This window comes from Rana temporaria, chromosome 11 (genome assembly GCF_905171775.1).
Source record: "Rana temporaria chromosome 11, aRanTem1.1, whole genome shotgun sequence".
Taxonomy (NCBI): Eukaryota; Metazoa; Chordata; class Amphibia; order Anura; family Ranidae; genus Rana; species Rana temporaria.
The window spans coordinates 30,040,991-30,058,894 of record NC_053499.1 but is presented as its reverse complement, the minus strand read 5'-3'; the positions used below and the strand labels follow the sequence as shown (position 1 = coordinate 30,058,894).

The window sequence follows — 17,904 nt, the reverse complement described above, 5'->3', positions numbered from 1 at the left end:
TATAAAGTCATGTTTAACCACTTGCTTACTGGGCACATAAACCCCCTTCGTTCCCAGGCGAAATTTCAGTTTCCGGCACTGCGTCGCTTTAACTGACATTTGCACGGTCGTGCGACGTGGCTCTCAAACAAAATTGACGTCCTTTTTTCCCCACAAATAGAGCTTTATTTTGGTGGTATTTGATCACCTCTGCGGTTTTTATTTTTTGCGCTATAAACAAAAAAAGAGCGACAATTTAAAAAAATATATATATTTTTTTTACTTGTTGCTATAATAAATATCCCCAATTTTTTTTAAAAAAACGTTTTTTTCTCAGTTAAGGCAGATACGTATTTTTGTAAAAAAAAAAAATCGCAATAAGCGACTGGTTTGCGCAAAAGTTATAGCGCCTACAAAATGGGGAACAGAATTATGATTTTTTTTTCATAATTTTTTTTTTACTAGTAATGGCGGCGATCTGCGATTTTTATTGGGACTGCGATATTGCGGCGGACGTATCGGACACTGTTGACACAAATTTGGGACCATTCAAATTTATACAGCGATCAGTGCTATAAAAATGCCCTAATTACTGTATAAATGTGACTGGCAGGGAAGGGGTTAACACTAGGGGGTGAGGAAGGGGTTAACTGTGTAGCCTGGGTGTGTTTTAACTGTATGGGGGGAGGGGGGTGACCGATGCTGTGTCTCTATGTACAAGAGACACAGATCGGTCTCCTCTCTCCTCTAACAGCACGTGGAGCTCTGTGTTTACACACAGAGCTCCACGTCCCTGCTGTTACCGGCTGTGTCACCGACAATCGCGTGTACCCGGCGGACATCGCGGCCGCCAGGTACACGCATCAGGTCCCCAGCGATGCGGCGGCACAGTGATTACCCGCTGCGCGCCCCCCAGTGGCGCGCGTGGGTAATGCATTTCAAATGACGTCCAAAGACGTCCACTTGGCACCTGAGAACCGCGCTGTTGACGTCTTTTGTCAATAGCGCGGGTCTCAAGTGGTTAATGTAGATTTTCTACATGAATACATCCCTGACATGTCACAATATACAAATATGGCTTAATTTTTTATTTATATTTTTCAAAGAACGTTTCACCTTTTTATTATAAAAAAAGCACATCCTGAAGCTTCAGTCATGTGCCTTTGCTGATGTCACGTCATCAGTCTGCTGCAAGTAGGCGGAAGCACTTCCTCAGTCTCTTCTCCCCCAGACTGTGCATTGTACTTTTGTAGCAAGTCAAAAATTGGGAGGCTGATCTGTTTCGGACACTGCACAGCCACCCCGATTGACATAAGCCCCCGAAATGAGGGAACACTGAAGTTGGTGTGAAATGCGTCAGTTGTTCTAGGTTCCGTTGCTGTGACTTGTAGTGCCTGTTTCCAGTTTTTTTACATTAAAGTTACGTTGGATTGGAGTGTGGCTGTCCTGATAATCTTTTGTTCTTATTTGACAATAAGCCCCAGGTCAGACAGGTGTGACTTGTCATGAGATTTGACAGTTTCAAATCGCATGGCATATTGCACCCTATTGTCTACATTGGAAGTGGTCAAATCTTTTTTGACAGCAGCGGCCTATATCCAAAAAGTGAAATATATGAGGTGAATAGTGGTGTGGCGCTCCAGTACTATTGCTACTCTTTAGCCAATAATATAAGACTCAAATTAGGTGAAGGACACCTATTGGCAAAAGTATGCAGGCATGGGACACACCCCTTGCCACTCCCCCTTAAAGGAGAATTGTAAAAAAAAATGGTTAAACCAACAAGTGCTTTTTTTTACCACTGCTATTTCTTTATTTTGGCTTTTGGAATTAAATACAGCAATTTAGAAATCAGATGAAAGGTTTACATAGTAGGTGAGGTTGAAAAAAGACCATCAAGGCCAACCTATGTGTGTGATTATATGTCAGTTTTACATTGTAAATCCCTGTATGTTGTGGTCATTCAGGTGCTTATCTAATAGTTTTTGAAACTATTGATGCCCCCCGCTGAGACCACCGCTTGTGGAAGGTAATTCCACATCCTTTGCCGCTTTTACAGTAAAGAACCCTCTATGTAGTTTAAGGTTAAACCTCTTTTCTTCTCATTTCAATGAGTGGCCACTTGTCTTGTTATCCCTATTGTGGGGTCACCAGTACGGTATTTGTAAATTGAAATCATATCCCCTCTCAAGCATCTCTTCTCCTGAGAGAATAAGTTCAGTGCTCACAACCTTTCCTCATAACTAATGTCCTCCAGACCCTTTATTAGCTTTGTTGCCCTTCTTTGTACTCACTCCATTTCCCAGTACATCCTTCCTGAGGACTGGTGCCCAGAACTGGACGGCATACTCTAGGTACGGCCAGACCAGAGTCTTGTAGAGCAGGAGAATTATCGCTTTATCTCTGGAATTAATCCCCATTTTAACGCACGCTAATATTCTGTTTGCTTTGTTAGCAGCAGCTTTGCATTGCATGCTATTGCTGAGCCTATTATCTACTTGGATCCCCTGGATCCTTTTCCATCCTAGATTCCCCCAGAGGGTCTCTCCCCAGTGTATAGATTGCATTTGTATTTTTAACACCCAAATGCATTATTATACACTTTTCTACATTGCTGGAAAACACTTTTTACTTTTTGATAGATAAAAAGTGCATTTTATATACATCTATATAGATCAGACAAAAATGAGGGACAAATGAGGAAGAATGAGGGACATTGCTCCAAATCAGACATAGACCGTCGAAATCGGGGAAAGTTGGACGCTATGATGGGAGTGTCCCTCCACTTCTATAATCTAAAGCAGGCTGCCCATTGCTATTGTAAATTGATTTGCAATATTTTTAGCATAAAATCCTATATCTCATAAAAAAAAAAAAGGATCAGAAAGACTAAATACATAGTGCATAATGTTATATAAGTGGTGATTTTTATGTGGCTGTAGGTCTCAGTAATAATCAGTACATTGCAGATTTTCTAGCAGTTGGACAGATTGCTCTGCCCCCTAGTGTCAGATCTTGGTTAGGTAACCAGATGAATGGAGTGAATCATGTGATGGGTCAGTCTTCAACTTCCAACTTTCTGAAATTAAAAAGGAGGACATCTTTTAGCACAAAGTGAGTAGGCAAAGGAAACACCTGTGATGTAATGTGCAAAATATGATTGGTAAATCAATTTTCTCTTTCTTTCACCACTACTTTACAAATCAGGCTCTGCCCAGCTATAACCTGCTGAAAGCAACTGCATCTGGGTCCCACACCACCATCTTCTTTTCAACATCATCAGGTGGCCAGATGTCTCTTTCCAGTCCTTGCAGCTGGCCTCCATATGGCATTGATATTCTATATAGCCCCAAATCCTCCTGGGATGCAAAACTTGGCTATCCTGGGATACTTTGGGCATGAGGGGGCGTCATTCTTGCCTAGGCAAGAAAGATGGAAGTGCTGGCTTGTGCTCCATCGAATGTAGATATTTGCACCCCTAAATTTTTTAATTTTTCTGTGCTCATGGGTGGCACTGGTGGGGCACACTGATGACCCCAAAAAGGCTGCAAAGATGAGTACTTATGGGTGGCACTGATAGGCGGCACTGCTGGACATTAATAGGTGGTACTGATGGGCATCCCTGGTTGCACTGGCAATGGTAGGCATTGTGGGTGGGCAATGATTGGCAGCTGCCTAGGGTGACCACATTTCCAAACTACCATTCTGGGACACCCTCCCTTCCTAAAAATCAGCTTGTGCTGTAACCAATCACAGCACAGGATTTATGATTTCTCCAATCACAAGCAGGGGGCGGGATTGTGCTCCTCCAGGCATTCCAGGCCAGGACATACTTGAGTGTCAGTGAGTAAAGCAGTGCCCATCCCTGGTGGTCCCAGCGGCATCCTGGTGGTCCTGGGCAGGTATCCGAGGGGGGCTGCGCTGATAAACAATCAGCACAGACCCCCCCCCCTGTCAGGAGATCAGCCGATCGGCTCTCCTCTACTTGAGGAGTGAGGAAAAGCCGATCAATGGCTCTTTCTGTTTACATCGTGATCAGCCGTGATTGGACACGACTGATCACATGGTAAAGAGCCTGCGTTTGAGGTTACCGAGATCAGTGTAGCGGTGTGTCAGACTGACACACCGCACCACCAATTGCGGCGATGCGCGCCCCCACGGGCTCGTGGCGGCTGTTATGCTGCTGGACATCATATGACGCCCAGTCAGGATAACTGCACCACCACCCGGCCGTTATTTTGCTATAGGCCTGGCGGGAAGTGGTTAAATTCAGCAGCTACAGTATGTGCAGCTGCTGGCTTTTAATGTTTGAAGCGGAGGGTGGACCTCCGTTTCAATGCATAGAATGCATTAAAGTGAACAGCTTTTTAGTAATTGTAAAGTCAGAAGTTTTTTTTTTTTACCTTAATGCATCCTATGCATTAAGATAAAAAACCCTCAGTGTGCAGCAGCCCCCTAATACTTACCTGAGCCCCATCTCGATCCAGCGATGTTGCAGGAGTGCCTTGGCTACCTTCCTCCTCATTGGTTGAGATGGCAGCATGGCACCATTGGCTCCCGCTGCTGTCAAAGTCAGCGAGCCAATGAGGAGAGAAAGGGGGCGGGGGCTGAACTGTGGCTCTGTGTCTGAATGGACACACAGAGCAGCGGCTCAGCTCGGTTGCCCCCATAGCAAGCTGCTTGCTGTGGGGGCATTTGGCAGGATGGAGAAGCCAGGATCACAGAAGAGGGACCCGAGAAGAGGAGGATCGGGGTTGATCTGTGCAAAATCACTACACAGAGTAGGCAAGTATAACATGTTTGATTTTTAAAGATAATAGATAAATAAATTTCACACCTATGCAGTTTAAGTGCTTTTTGCATTTTGCAGATTTGCACTACAGTCCATTTTACATGGTTCCCTATGGAACACGTTCTGTATTGCAAATCTGCAAAATGAAAAAAAGCACTAAAAATGCCATAGGTGTGAATCCAGCCTTACAGGCCAGATTTTAAATATTACCTTGGGGGAGATGCAGACTAGAATACTGCAATCACTGAGCAGCAAATGATATCACCTGTGATGTATATGAGTTATCTTGCAAACCTGGCCTGTTAGTGGGTCCTGAGGACTGGAGTTGAGAACCACTGTTTTTGAGGCTTTACAATCACTTTAACCCTTGTACGGCCCCATACACACGATTAGATTTTCTGCAGATTTTTTGTCTTCAGATTTACCAAAACCATATAATAGGAGGTCAAATCTTAAAATGCCAATCTGATGCCCCCAAAAAAGGATGCCACATCACCGCTTTACTCACTGACAGTACTTGTCCTGGCCGGAAATGCCTGGAGGAGCACAGTCCCGCCCCCTGCTTGCGATTGGAGAAATCAGAAATCCCGCCTCTTGTGTCCAATCACTGTGCTGTGATTCGTCCCTGAATGGTAGTTTGTAAATGTGGTCACCCTAACCGCGGGTCCCGCGGACTCGATTGCCGCGGGGATACCCGCGATCGTCTCACGGTGAGGAAGAACGGGGAGATGCTGATGTAAACAAGCATCTCCCCGCTCTGCCTAGTAGGGATGAGCTCCGGTGTGTTCGCACACTCCATGTGCAGAGCCCGCACGGCGCTGCGCTAATCATTGGCAGGGAGACACTGTCCGGATGCTTGGCTGCAGAGATTAGGAAATGTCTCCCTGCCTGTGATTAGCGCAACTGGCGGGCTCTGCACATGGACTGTGCAAACACACCAGAGCTCATCCCTACTGCCTAGTGACAATGACAGTGATCACCGCTTCCTGTAATCGGAAACGGTGATCACTGTCTTGTCACACGTAGTCCATCCCCCCCATCAGTAAGAATCACTCACTAGGGTACACTTAACCCCTATAGCGCCACCTAGTGGTTAACCCTTTCACTGCCAGTGTAATTTTCACAGTAATCAGTGCATTTTTATAGCAAAATGGTCCCAATAATGTCCGACATGTCCGCCATATTATCTCAGTCACGATAAAAATCGCTGATCGCCGCCATTACTAGTAAAAAAAAAAAAAATATTATTAAAACTATCCCCTATTTTGTAGATGCTATAACTTTTGCGCAAACCAATCAATAAATGCTTATTGCGATTATTTTTTACCAAAAATATGTAGAAGAATATGTATCGGCCTAAACTGAGAAAAACATTATATATATATATATCACACACAGGGCTTTTTTTCAGGGGGAACTTGGGGAAACTGAGTTCCACCACCTCTGGCTCAGGCCCTTTGGTGCCTGCTCACCACAATCACTTGTAAACACAGAAGTCTGGTTTCTGTGTTTACAAGCGACAGCTCTGAACTCTGTATGTAACCCCCTGAATTCTGCACTGTATGGAATGCAATCCTGGTACTTAATGCCCCTTTAAGACCCTTCTACTGTTTGTGAAATATGAACAGGGTCGTGGTTGAGTTCCTGCACCTATTTTCTGAGAAAAAAAGGTGTGTGTGTGTGTGTGTGTGTGTGTGTATTTTTTTTTTTTTTTTGGTGGATATTTATTATAGCAAAAAGTAAAAAATATTGAATTTTTTTTCAAAATTGCCACTCTATTTTTGTTTATAGCGAAGAAAAATTAAAAGCGCATAGGTGATCAAATACCACCAAAAAAAAGCTCTATTTGTGGGCAAAAAAGGACGTCAATTTTGTTTGGGAGCCATGTCTCACGACCGCGCAATTGTCAGTTAAATCGACGCAGTGCCGAATCGCAAAAAGTGGCCCGGTCTTTGACCAGCAAAATGACTCAGAGCTGAAGTGGTTAAATGGACTGTAGTGCAAATCTGCAAAAAGCACAAAAAATGCCATAGGTGTGAATCAGACCTCACGTACGACATACAGTTGCAAGCACTGAGCTGGTTAAGACGTAGTCGTCCATGGCCATTTGTGTGCTAGCAGGATCCCTGTGACATGACAGCATGGTGTCTGAACACAAACAATGACTGCAGAGAATCAATGAGCAGAGCAGGCTGTCAGCTGCAGCCAGTAGAGATCTGCGACAGATAAACCAATAAGAAGAGGTTTTCCTGTGCCAGTGACAGGCAGCGTTGCATTCTCCATCCACGCCCCCTCCAGGGCCCAGCCTCTGTAAATGCTTCTGTCATCACTGCTTGCAAAATAACTGCGTCTCCCAGTGGCACTGTGACCAGCTTCCGTAATAATAAAGTCTGCCCAGCCTTCAATAGGCTGCACCCTAAAGGCTGTGACTTGCAGGATCTCCTCGTGTGCCATCATTATTACCAATCACGCATCAATACCCAGCCGGAGAGATCAGAATACGCAGCGAGCGAGTACATAGAGGGATGACCACCCTGCTACGTTTATAGTGTTGTCTTGTAATCAGGCTCCTGCCATTCATACACTGGGTGAGTAACGCTTCCTCCTACGTCATTGATTGCGTCACTTAGTTTGCATGAGAAAGGTCGGACATTTCAGTGTTTGGTGGATGCTGGAGAGTTGGAGCGCCTGGCTGTGTCTTGGTGGGACCTCTGTGCGGAGTTCCTGGGTCTGCATGCCTGCTGTGACCATTATAAGGGGCGTGCTCAGACTCCCAACTGACACCATGTTGGAGTCTCCAAGACATTTCAGAAGCTGCACTCCACCTAGAACTAAAATATTGGGGGGTCTGGCTCTTTAAATGCAAACATGCTTTCAACCACCAGGGCTTTTTTTCTCAGAGAATAGGTGCAGGAACTCCTCCTTTTGGGGTTACCCCTGGTCTCTGCCCCTACCTAACTACCTCCAAGTAAGGATGAGCTCCGGCGTGTTCGCAAAGCCCACGTGCAGAGACCGTCAGGAAGTTGGCACTGCGCTAATCACAGGCAGTGAGACATTGTCCCGATGCGCGGCTGCAGAGATCGGGAAATGTCTCCCTGCCTGCGATTAGCGCAGCACGGTGCCAACTTCCTGACGGGCTCTGCACGTGTGCGAACACACCGGAGCTCATCCTTACCTCTGAGCACCGTTCCTTGGTTCCACTGCCTAGCCAACTAACCATAAGTGGAGTTCCACCCAAAAGTGGAACTTCTGCTCATTTGTCTACCCCCAGTGCCACATTTGGCACCTTTCGGGGGGGGGGGGGGGCGGGGAGCGGATACCTGTCACTAGGGTTGTCCCAATACCAGTATCGGTATCGGGACCGATACCGAGTATTAGCGGGAGTACTCGTACTCCCGCTAATACCCCCGATACTAAAATAGAATACTTTCCCCCCTCCCCCCCGCCGAAACCGCCGACGCCACGTTAATCACCGCGGCGCGGGGAACATTACAGACAGCTTTCGTTTGAATAGCTGTTTTCCCTGCCGCGCATAGACACTCCCCCTTGGACGGATCTGTCCAATCGCGAGCAAGGGGGAGTGTCTATGCGCGGCGGGGAAAACAGCTGTTCAAACGAACGCTGTCTGTAATGTTCCCCGCGCCGCGGTGATTAACAGTAGGTACGGGGGACATGGCTGTTATACGGGGGACATGGCTGCATTTGGGGACACATTTAAAAAAAAGTATCGGTATTCGGTATCGGCAAGTACATAAAAAAAAGTATCGGTACTTGTACTCAGTCCTAAAAAAGTGGTATCGGGACAACCCTACCTGAGATCTCCTTACAGCAAATTACACCAGCAGCTCAGCTCCCTCCCCTTCCCCCGCCGCCGGGCCAGTAGGCGAAAGGAGGGGAGCCTTGCGCATGCACAGTAGGGTTCCCGGCATTAAAGCGTAAGGCTACACTGCCGGGTTCACTTACCTGCAATGGCGGCGGCAGCACCCAACCACTGATGCCACTTGGCCTTCAGAAGAAAGATTAAAACCCATCTCTTCTGAGGTCAAAAAGTTTTACTCATGGAATGGATACAGCGCCAAGAGGCGATTCAGTTCGCATGTGTTGCGCTCAATACGTTTTTCACTCACTCACTCACTCACCCCAAACATCGGCTGCAGTGCCAATCTGACTGGACTCCAGGACAGGTAAGTGTCCATTTATTAAAAGTCAGCGGCTGCAGTATGTGTAGCTGCTGGCTTTTCATTTCTGCAGGGATGGGCGGACCCCCGCTTTAACGGCCCCTTTTTAGAGAATACAGTACCTTCATGTATTCATACCCAGAAGTAATATAGAAAGTCATATGTATGTAGTTTTGTTAAAGCAGAGGTCTGCCGAAACGTATTTTGTTTAAAAGTCCGCAGCTACAAATACTGCACTTTTAAAATATGGACACTTACCTGTGCAGGGCGCCCGCAATGTCGGCACCCGAACTGTCCCTTGGCTCTCGGGTGCTGCCGCCACCAGCTTCGGTAAGGGAATCACTTCCTGGTTCCCTACTGTGCATGTACGAGTCGTGCTGCGTGATCTGAATGGTCCCTGCTGTCTTCTGGGACCTGTGTGTCTCCCAGAAGACGGCGGGCGGACATTGCAAAGATATCCGCGAATGCTGTGGCTAACCAAGCCCAGAAGTTGGAGCAAATACCTGCATTATACATGAATCTGCTCCCTCTTACCCCCTGAAAGGTGCCAAATGTGACACCGGGGGGAATCCGAAAAGCAGAAGTTCTATTTTAGGGTGGAACTTCACTTTAACAAGAAAAGCAGTAAAATAGATCCCCTGCAGCCAAAAACAATAGACCCCTTGCAACAAAAATCCCCCCCAGCAATAATGGGCCACCTGCAACAAAATACCAGTTACACTTACGGTAGCTGTTTTTCTGTAAGTCTTACAGGACGGCACCTTGAGAGTAGACTGGCTCCACCTGACAGGAAACACAATCAGAAAGAGGTTTAAAAGCCCCGCCCCTCCCCGTGCAACTCAGTTAGTGATAAAGTAACCACCATTAGAGCACGGGAACCAGTATATAAAAATACAAACCATATAAATTCCTCAGGGTGGGAAATAGGCCTGCCGTCCTGTAAGACTTACAGAAAAACAGCTACCGTAAGTGTAACTGGTATTTTCTCAAGTCGTCTTCCAGGACGGCACCTTGAGAGATAAGCAAGTAACCCTCAGGCCTACTTTAGGGCGGGACAACTGCCTGCAGGATTCTTCTGCCAAACGTCAAGTCTTGGGGTGACAGAAGTTCCACACGGTAGTGTTTGAGAAAGGTGTTCTGGCTTGACCACGTTGCTGATCTACAGATTTGTTCCACTGAAACTCCTGCTCTCTCTGCCCAGGAGGTTGCTATAGATCTCGTGGAATGTGCCTTGACTTTAGGTACTGTTTTGCCAGCCTTAATGTATGCTAATGAAATTGCCTGTCTTATCCACCTAGATATAGAGGCTCTAGATGCTTGGCAACCCTTTTTCTGTCCTGAAAAATTAATTAGCAAGTGAGATGAGCGTCTGAACTCGCTCACCCTTTCCAAATAACTTAACAAACAGCGTCTTACATCCAAACAGTGGAAGGTCTTTTCCCTTTCGTTCTGTGGATTTGCGCAAAATGAAGGAAGAATAATTTCTTGTGACCTATGAAATTTCGTTACCACCTTAGGTAGGTACAGGGGATCCTGACTTAGGACTACCCTGTCTTCAAAAAGACAAAAATAAGGCTCTTTGATTGAGAGCGCCTGCATGTCTCCTATTCTTTTGGCCGTAGTAATAGCCAGAAGAAAGGAGAATTTAAATGTCAACAGCCTAACCGGAATGCTGTCTATCGGTTCAAACGGAGGTTTGGATAAATGGTCTAGTACCAAGGTGAGGTCCCAGGGGGGAACCCTGGAGATCTGAATAGGGGATAACCTATCCCTAGCCGACAGGAACCTCTTGATCAGCGGATCCAGGGCCAGCCTCCTGTCTAAAAAGTAGGACAAGGCGGCTACTTGTACTCTTAAGGTTCTTGTGGCTAGTCCTAGATCAACTCCTTCCTGGAGAAATTCCAGGATGACAGATATTTCAGGTAGTGGGGCTTGCCTGGCTGCACACCAGCGTGAAAACACCCCCCAGGTCTTAGCATAGATCTTTCTAGTGACCTCCTTATGACTAGCCAAAAAGGGTATTTATTACCTTCTCCGAACATCCTCTCCGCTGCAGGTTCCACCTCTCAAGTACCAGGCCGTCAGACTGAAAAAGTCGGGCTCTGGGTGAAAGATCGGTCACTGCCGCAGAAGGTCCACTCGGACCGGAAGAGGAAGGGGGGGAAGAACTGACCAACGTTCTAACATTGGAAACCAAGCTCTTTTGGGCCACTGGGGAGCGATCAGGATCAGCTTCCCTCGTGAGCGACTCAGTTTCTGTAGGACCCTTGGGATCAGACTCAGGGGAGGGAAGGCATAGGCCAGATGAAATGTCCAGGCCTGGGCCAACGCGTCCACACCCTCCGATCCCTGATCCCGGGAGAGGGAGAAGAATCTTTCTACCTTCCTGTTCTTCCTGTTCGCGAAGAGGTCTATTTCTGGGTTGCCGAAACGATGTCGAACCCAGTCGAAGACTTCTCGATTTAATTCCCACTCCCCCTGGAGGATGGGTTGGCGGCTTAGAAAGTCCGCTTCTAGGTTTAAGACTCCCCTGATGTGAATTGCTGAAAGGGAGAGGACTCTCTGTTCTGCCCAACCTAGAATTTCTAAGGACAGCCTTAGGAGAGAACGGACCTGGTGCCTCCCTGGTGATTTATGAACGCCACCGTGGTTGCGTTGTCGGAGAGAATCTGTATTTCTTGGTTCATGATTCTCTCCTCGAATGCCTCCATGGCCTTCCCGACCGCTAATAATTCGCGGAAGTTGGAAGAGGACCTGCTTTGTTGTCGATCCCAGGGCCCCTGGGCCTGGAGACCCGACATGTGGGCTCCCCACCCCCAGGAGCTGGCATCCGTGGTTATCCTGAGAGGATTTGTCTGGTTCCATGGGAGGCCTTCCTCCAAATTCTGAGGAATGAGCCACCACCCCAGTGTGCATTTTACAGACTCCGGGATGCTGACCCTGGAGTCTAGGGATGAGTCCTTCCCGTCCCAGGAGGAGAGCAGGAAGGCCTGCAGGGTTCTGTAATGAAGCTGGGCCCATGGGACCACTGGGATGCATGAGGTCATCAGTCCCAGTAACCTCATGATCTGCCTGAGGGAAATTTCTATTGAACCCATGACGGACCTGACCACTGACCCGAGTCTCCGGATCTTGTCCTCTGGAAGGACCAGCTTTTTCTCTACGGAATCTATCAGGAACCCCAGATACATTTTTCTCTGTTCTGGGAGGAGAGAAGATTTTTCTCTGTTTACAATCCATCCCAAAGATTCCAGAGTAGTCAGGACGGTGGCCAGATTCGAGAGAAGAAGCTCTCGGCTGGGGTTAAAAAGCAGTAGGTTGTCCAGGTAGGGGACAAGGGAGATCCCTTTCAGATGTAGAAAGGCGACCACCTCTGCCAGGACCTTCGTGAAAACCCTTGGGCTGGAGGCCAGACCAAAGGGGAGTGCGGTGAACTGCCAGTGCTGAATCCCCTGAGGGGAGGCAATGGCAAATCGGAGGAACCTTTGATGGTCCCTGAAGATTGGGACATGGAGGTAGGCGTCCCTCAAGTCTATGGTTACCATAAAGACTCCTTCTAACAACAGTCCCTTGAGACTGTAAATGTTTTCCATGCGGAACTTCTTGTAGAGGAGAAAGGTATTTAAAGGTTTTAAATTTATGATCAATCGGAATTTCCCCGAAGGTTTGGGCACCATGAAAATATGTGAGTACACCCCCTGACCCTGTTGTCCTGGCGGAACTGGGATTATGACTCCCTGCTGAGCTAGATCTGTCACATTTCCCAGAAGGGCAGCTGCCTTGAGGGGATCTTGGGGTAGATGAGTGAGGAGAAATATTGGGGGGGGGAAGTTGGCGGAATTCCAATCTGTAACCTTCCCTCACTATATGCAAAATGTGAGGACTCCGTGTTATACTCTCCCAGGCTTGGAAAAAATTGGGAGAGTCTTCCCCCGACTCTTAAGTCACTTGGAGTCCTTACCTGCGGGTTTGGGATCGGGGAAAAGGATACCCCCTTTAGGCTTATCCTTTCCCGCGATCCAACGCTTATTAAAGGCCGATCTTCGGTCAGAAGGTCGGTTTTTATTCTGGGGGCCTCGAAAAAATCTTCTCCTATTAGGTCTAGGTTTTGGGGGGAACCGTTTCCCCTTTTCTGAGGCCCTAGTTAGAGCTTGATCAAGTCCTGCCCCAAAGAGAAGAGTACCTTCAAAGGGCAGGGCACATAGACGGGTCTTGGAAGCAAGATCACCTTCCCACGTCTTGAGCCATACCGCCCTTCTGGCGGCGTTGACGAGAGCACCCGTCTTAGCAGAGGATCGGACTGTTTCAATCGATGCGTCTGCAAGATAGGCAACCGCACTGCCTATGACTGTAAGAGAATCTCTAATTTCTTTAAACTTGGAGGTCTGAGGTACATGCTCCAGAAGTCTGGTTAACCAGGTATCTGCATTCCTAGCGATGCAGGAAGAGGCCAAAGCGGGTCCAAGGGCGGCCGCATTAGCCTCCCAGGCCCTGCGAAGGGAGGTGTCTGCCCGCCTGTCTAAGGAATCCTTTAAGTTCCCTGTATCCTCAAACGAGAGGTCAGACTGCCTGGAGAGTTGGGCTAGAGATGCATCCAGTTTAGGAGTTTTAAACAAAGTATTTTCTAACTCCTCCTTAAAGGGACAGCGCTTTTTTCCAGGTCTTGTACCTTAGCAGTTTCTTTTCAGGCTCAGCCCATTCCCTCAGAACTATATCTTTGAGTGACTGATGGACTGGGATAACCTTTGGCTGGGGTTTAGCTAGACCCTGGTACATTCTGTCCTGAGGCGACACCAGCTCTGCTGGCTGCTGGACCCCTTCAGAGGCAAAGACAGCAGACAGCAGACCCCCCATGTCATCTGCAGAAAAAATATATTTGTCTGATCTGGCATCCTCATCCTCAGAATGGCTATCAATTACCCCATCTTCTGGGGCCTCTGAATCTTCGGTGTCAGATAGGAGAGACTCCCTGGCCCTGGAAACTCGTGGCACTGGGGTGGATGAGCTCTCTTGGGAAGAGGGGCCGGCTGCTAAGGGCTCAGGATCCCTATTTTTTAAGGTGTCCTTAAATTCCTTTAATGTGGAGAGCATTTGGGATTGGACAGTTAGGAATTCTTTCATAATGAGGGAAGTTTCCTTTCCTGCCAGCTTTTGTATGCATTTGGCACAAAGAAGTTTGGAGTAATCTGCAGCCAGCTTAATGCTACAGTTACCACACCTCTTGAGAGATTAGCAGCTTCCCCCTGGGCAGAAACCTCCTCCCCTGTGGGGAGAGAAAACAAAATATCACAGTCCATACATACAAGTGTGAGAGGAAGGGGGGGGGAAGGAAAGGACCCAGTCCAATATGCCCCCCTGACATTCTGAGGCAGACTCACCCTTGGTGGTGTCCTCGGCAGCGGCTGCTAGCGAACGATCCTCGCGCTCCATAGCGAAGTCGTGTAGGCGCCACTCTCCTCCTTGCTGCAGTGAGAACAGCGAGGAGCCGACGCCGCTGGCGGCCGCCATTTTGGTGAAGACCGGAAGCGGAACTTCGTCCTCACCGCGCGCCGCCTGTGACGCGGCGTCGACTGCTGGCTCCATTCGAAAATGTCCCCGGGAGGACAGTACACCGGAGCCACGCTGAGGAAGCCCTCACACCCGCCCAGCAGGTAAGGGGTCCTGGAGGAGAGGGAACATGGCCACATAGGAGTACTGGAATAGCCACTATCCCAGGGATTCCTACAGAAAGGAAAGAAGGGGGGTATTGTTTGCAATCTTCCTCCCCCCCCCCTATCACACGGGGAAAACCCCCCGGGACAGGCATTACACCTTTAAGCTGAGGCAGGGACGGCCCCCAGGACCCACTGCTCAGTACCCGGAGGGGGACCACCAGCCCCAGGCCTTAGGTCTGACAAAAAATAACAAACTGTTTCGCTGGTGGGAAACACAATCAATAACTGAGTTGCACGGGGAGGGGCGGGGCTTTTAAACCTCTTTCTGATTGTGTTTCCTGTCAGGTGGAGCCAGTCTACTCTCAAGGTGCCGTCCTGGAAGACGACTTGAGAAAAATAGGATTTTTGTACTCACCGTAAAATCCATTTCTCTGCGTTCATAGACGGACACAGCCTTCTTTGACATTAGGGTTATGCTTCTTCCTACCAGGAGAGTTCTCCTGGTAGGAAGAAGCATAACCCTAATGTCAAAGAAGGCCGTGTCCGTCTATGAACGAAAGAGAAACCCCCCCCCCCCCCCAGTAACACTAGACCCCAGCAGCAGCAACAACAGCTCTCCCCACAGACGGCATCAATAGACCCTCCAGCAGCCAACTACAATAGGCAAACAGTAAGCATAACACATTGACTGTGCAAAATAAAGTGCTAGGTGCAAACAGCAACGAATGAATATAAATACAATTTATAGACTAAAATCACTAAAAAGTCCATATATGTGAAATGGCATTGGGAATAAATAACCAATGAGGTGAAAAAAAACAAAAACACAGTCCAAACAGGTGAAATGAAATCACAAGTTTGTCGGTAGAAATCAATGTTGCAATTGAAGATATATTCGACCTCCTGAAGGATAGGCCGCCATCCAGTAAGAAATCGCCATAGATTGGGAATCCACCACCGACTGAAATAAATTGGATACTCTTACCGGACTCTGTGGACCCAATGCCACCGGCACCGCGTCAAACAGGCATGGAACTGGGAACGCGGTCACTCTCTGGAAACAACATGAAGTCAGCTGCCGTTCAACCTTGTCACCGGACCCAGTCATGGACTCCACCATTCATAAAAGAAAAAGGGCGCCACATAGTGTAAAAGGTAGAACACTTACATCAGTGATATAAACAGGCGAGATAAGGTAGGTGATCACAAATACATCCAAAAAGTGCAATAATGTGGAGCTAGTTCAGTCTCCCCGACCGGTTTCATTCAATAGAACTTCATCTGGGCAGTGGCGTCACTAGGGTTGGTGTCACCCGGTGCGGTAAAACATGGTGTCACCCCCCCTCTGTCTAGGCTGCCCAGCACCAAGCAGGCAGCGCACGGGCACGGGGTGCACCCCAAACCAGCCCCTGTAAATGATAGTATAGGGCAGTATAGTGGCAGGTTAGGGTAGTATAGAGTGGTATAGTGGCGGGTTGGTGTAGTGGGGTGGTATAGGACAGGTTAAGGTGGTATAGAGCATATTGGGGTGATATAGGGTAGTTTGGGGTGGTATAGGGCAAGTTAGGGTTGCATAGGGCAGGTTGGGGTGGTATAGGGCAAGTTAGGGTGGCATAGGGCAAGTTGGGATGGCATGGGAAAGGTTGGGGTGGTACAGGGCAAGTTAGGGTGGCATTGGGCAGGTTGGGGTGGTACAGGGCAAGTTAGGGTGGCATTGGGCAGGTTGGGGTGGTATAGGGCAAGTTATGGTGGCATGGGGCAGATTGGGGTGGCACAGGGCAAGTTGGGGTGGCATGGGAAAGTTTGGGGTGGCACAGGGCAGGCTGGGCATGTCAGCTAAAACAAAAAAAAAAAAACGGGATGGTGTCACCCCTCTAGCGGGTGTCACCCGGTGCGGACCGCACCCCCCTAGCAACGCCTCTGCATCTGGGGCATGATATATATATATATATATATATATATATATATACACACAATATGGATTAGCGCTGCACTTAATATTCCCATTATCCACTCGAGTTGTCTGATTGGAGTGTTTGCAGTTTTCTCCTTATCTGTTGAGTAGCACAGTCAGTGCTGATCCCGACCTCTCTGGGGCCCAAAGCAAAATGACATGTCACATTAAAGTTGAGGAGTGGGGGGGGGGGGGGGGGCACTGCCGACAGTGACATGTCACATTAAATATTAAAGTTGAGAAGCAGGGGGAGGGGGTGTTCTGCTATCGGAACTGACATCTTACATTAAAGTGAGAAGGGGGGGTGCTGACTTCTTACCTCTTCTCCCATGCAGCCAGCAAATTGAGAAGCGGGGTGAGGGGCCAAAAAAGTGGATTTTTATAAACAGCTTACCTGTAAAATCCTTTTCTTGGAGTACATCACGGGACACAGAGCAGCATAGACATTACTATGTGGGTTATAGAGTCTACCTTCAGGGGATGGACACTGGCACTCCCAGACAGGAAGCCCCTCCCTATATAACCCCCTCATATAACCCACATGGTAATGGCTATGCTGCTCTGTGTGCCGTGATGTACGATAAAGAAATGACTTCTCACCAGGTGGGGCCTCTAGTAATTTGGGGGGCCCCCTGCAGCTTTGTGGGGCCCTAAGCGGCTTGCATAGCGAGCCTATAGGGTGGATCGGCCCTGAGCACAGTGCACATTTTGAAATTTAGCCAGCTACAATAGATCTCTCCCAGCAATAACTACCCCCCCAGCAACAATAGATACCTCCCCAGCAACAATAGATCCCACACAGCCACAACAATAGACCTCTCCAAAATCAATAACCCCCCCCCCCCCCAGCAAAAAATATCCCCTGTAGCAACAATAGACATCCCCCTTGCAAAATTAGATCCCTTCCAAAGACAATAGATCCCCCTCACCAGAAACAATAACCATCCCCTCTAGCAAAAATAGACCCACCCCCATTAGCAACAATAGACCTCCCAGCAACAGTAGACACCCCCCCCTGCAAAAATAGATCCCTTCCAGAGACAATAGATCCCCTTCACCAATAGACCTCCCCAGAAACAATAACCATCCCCCTCCAGCAACAATAGACATCCCCCCTGCAAAAATAGATCCCTTCCAGAGACAATAGACCTCCCAAGAAACATTCCCCCCCCCCCACAAAAAATATCCCCTCCAGCAACAATGGATCCCCCTGCAGCCAGCATCAATAGGCACTGTAGCACAAGCCAGCACCCCTTACATACAATCAATGCTAGAGGTGCCAGGCCTGCATACCCCCCCCCCCCCCAGCAACTTAAGACCAACCCCAGCAACAATAGATCCCACCCA

The 17,904-nt window shown here is 48.2% G+C and overlaps 1 protein-coding gene across 1 annotated transcript in view; it reads left to right on the top strand.

The window, feature by feature from the left end:
* The first annotated feature begins 7,077 nt into the window (after window positions 1-7,077).
* The window catches only part of TCP11L1 (t-complex 11 like 1), a 56,422-nt gene continuing 45,595 nt past the window's right edge, over window positions 7,078-17,904 (top strand). The window contains exon 1 of the mRNA XM_040328297.1: window positions 7,078-7,359. The gene's annotated coding sequence lies outside the window, so the exon portion shown is untranslated. The remainder of the gene's footprint in view (window positions 7,360-17,904) is intronic.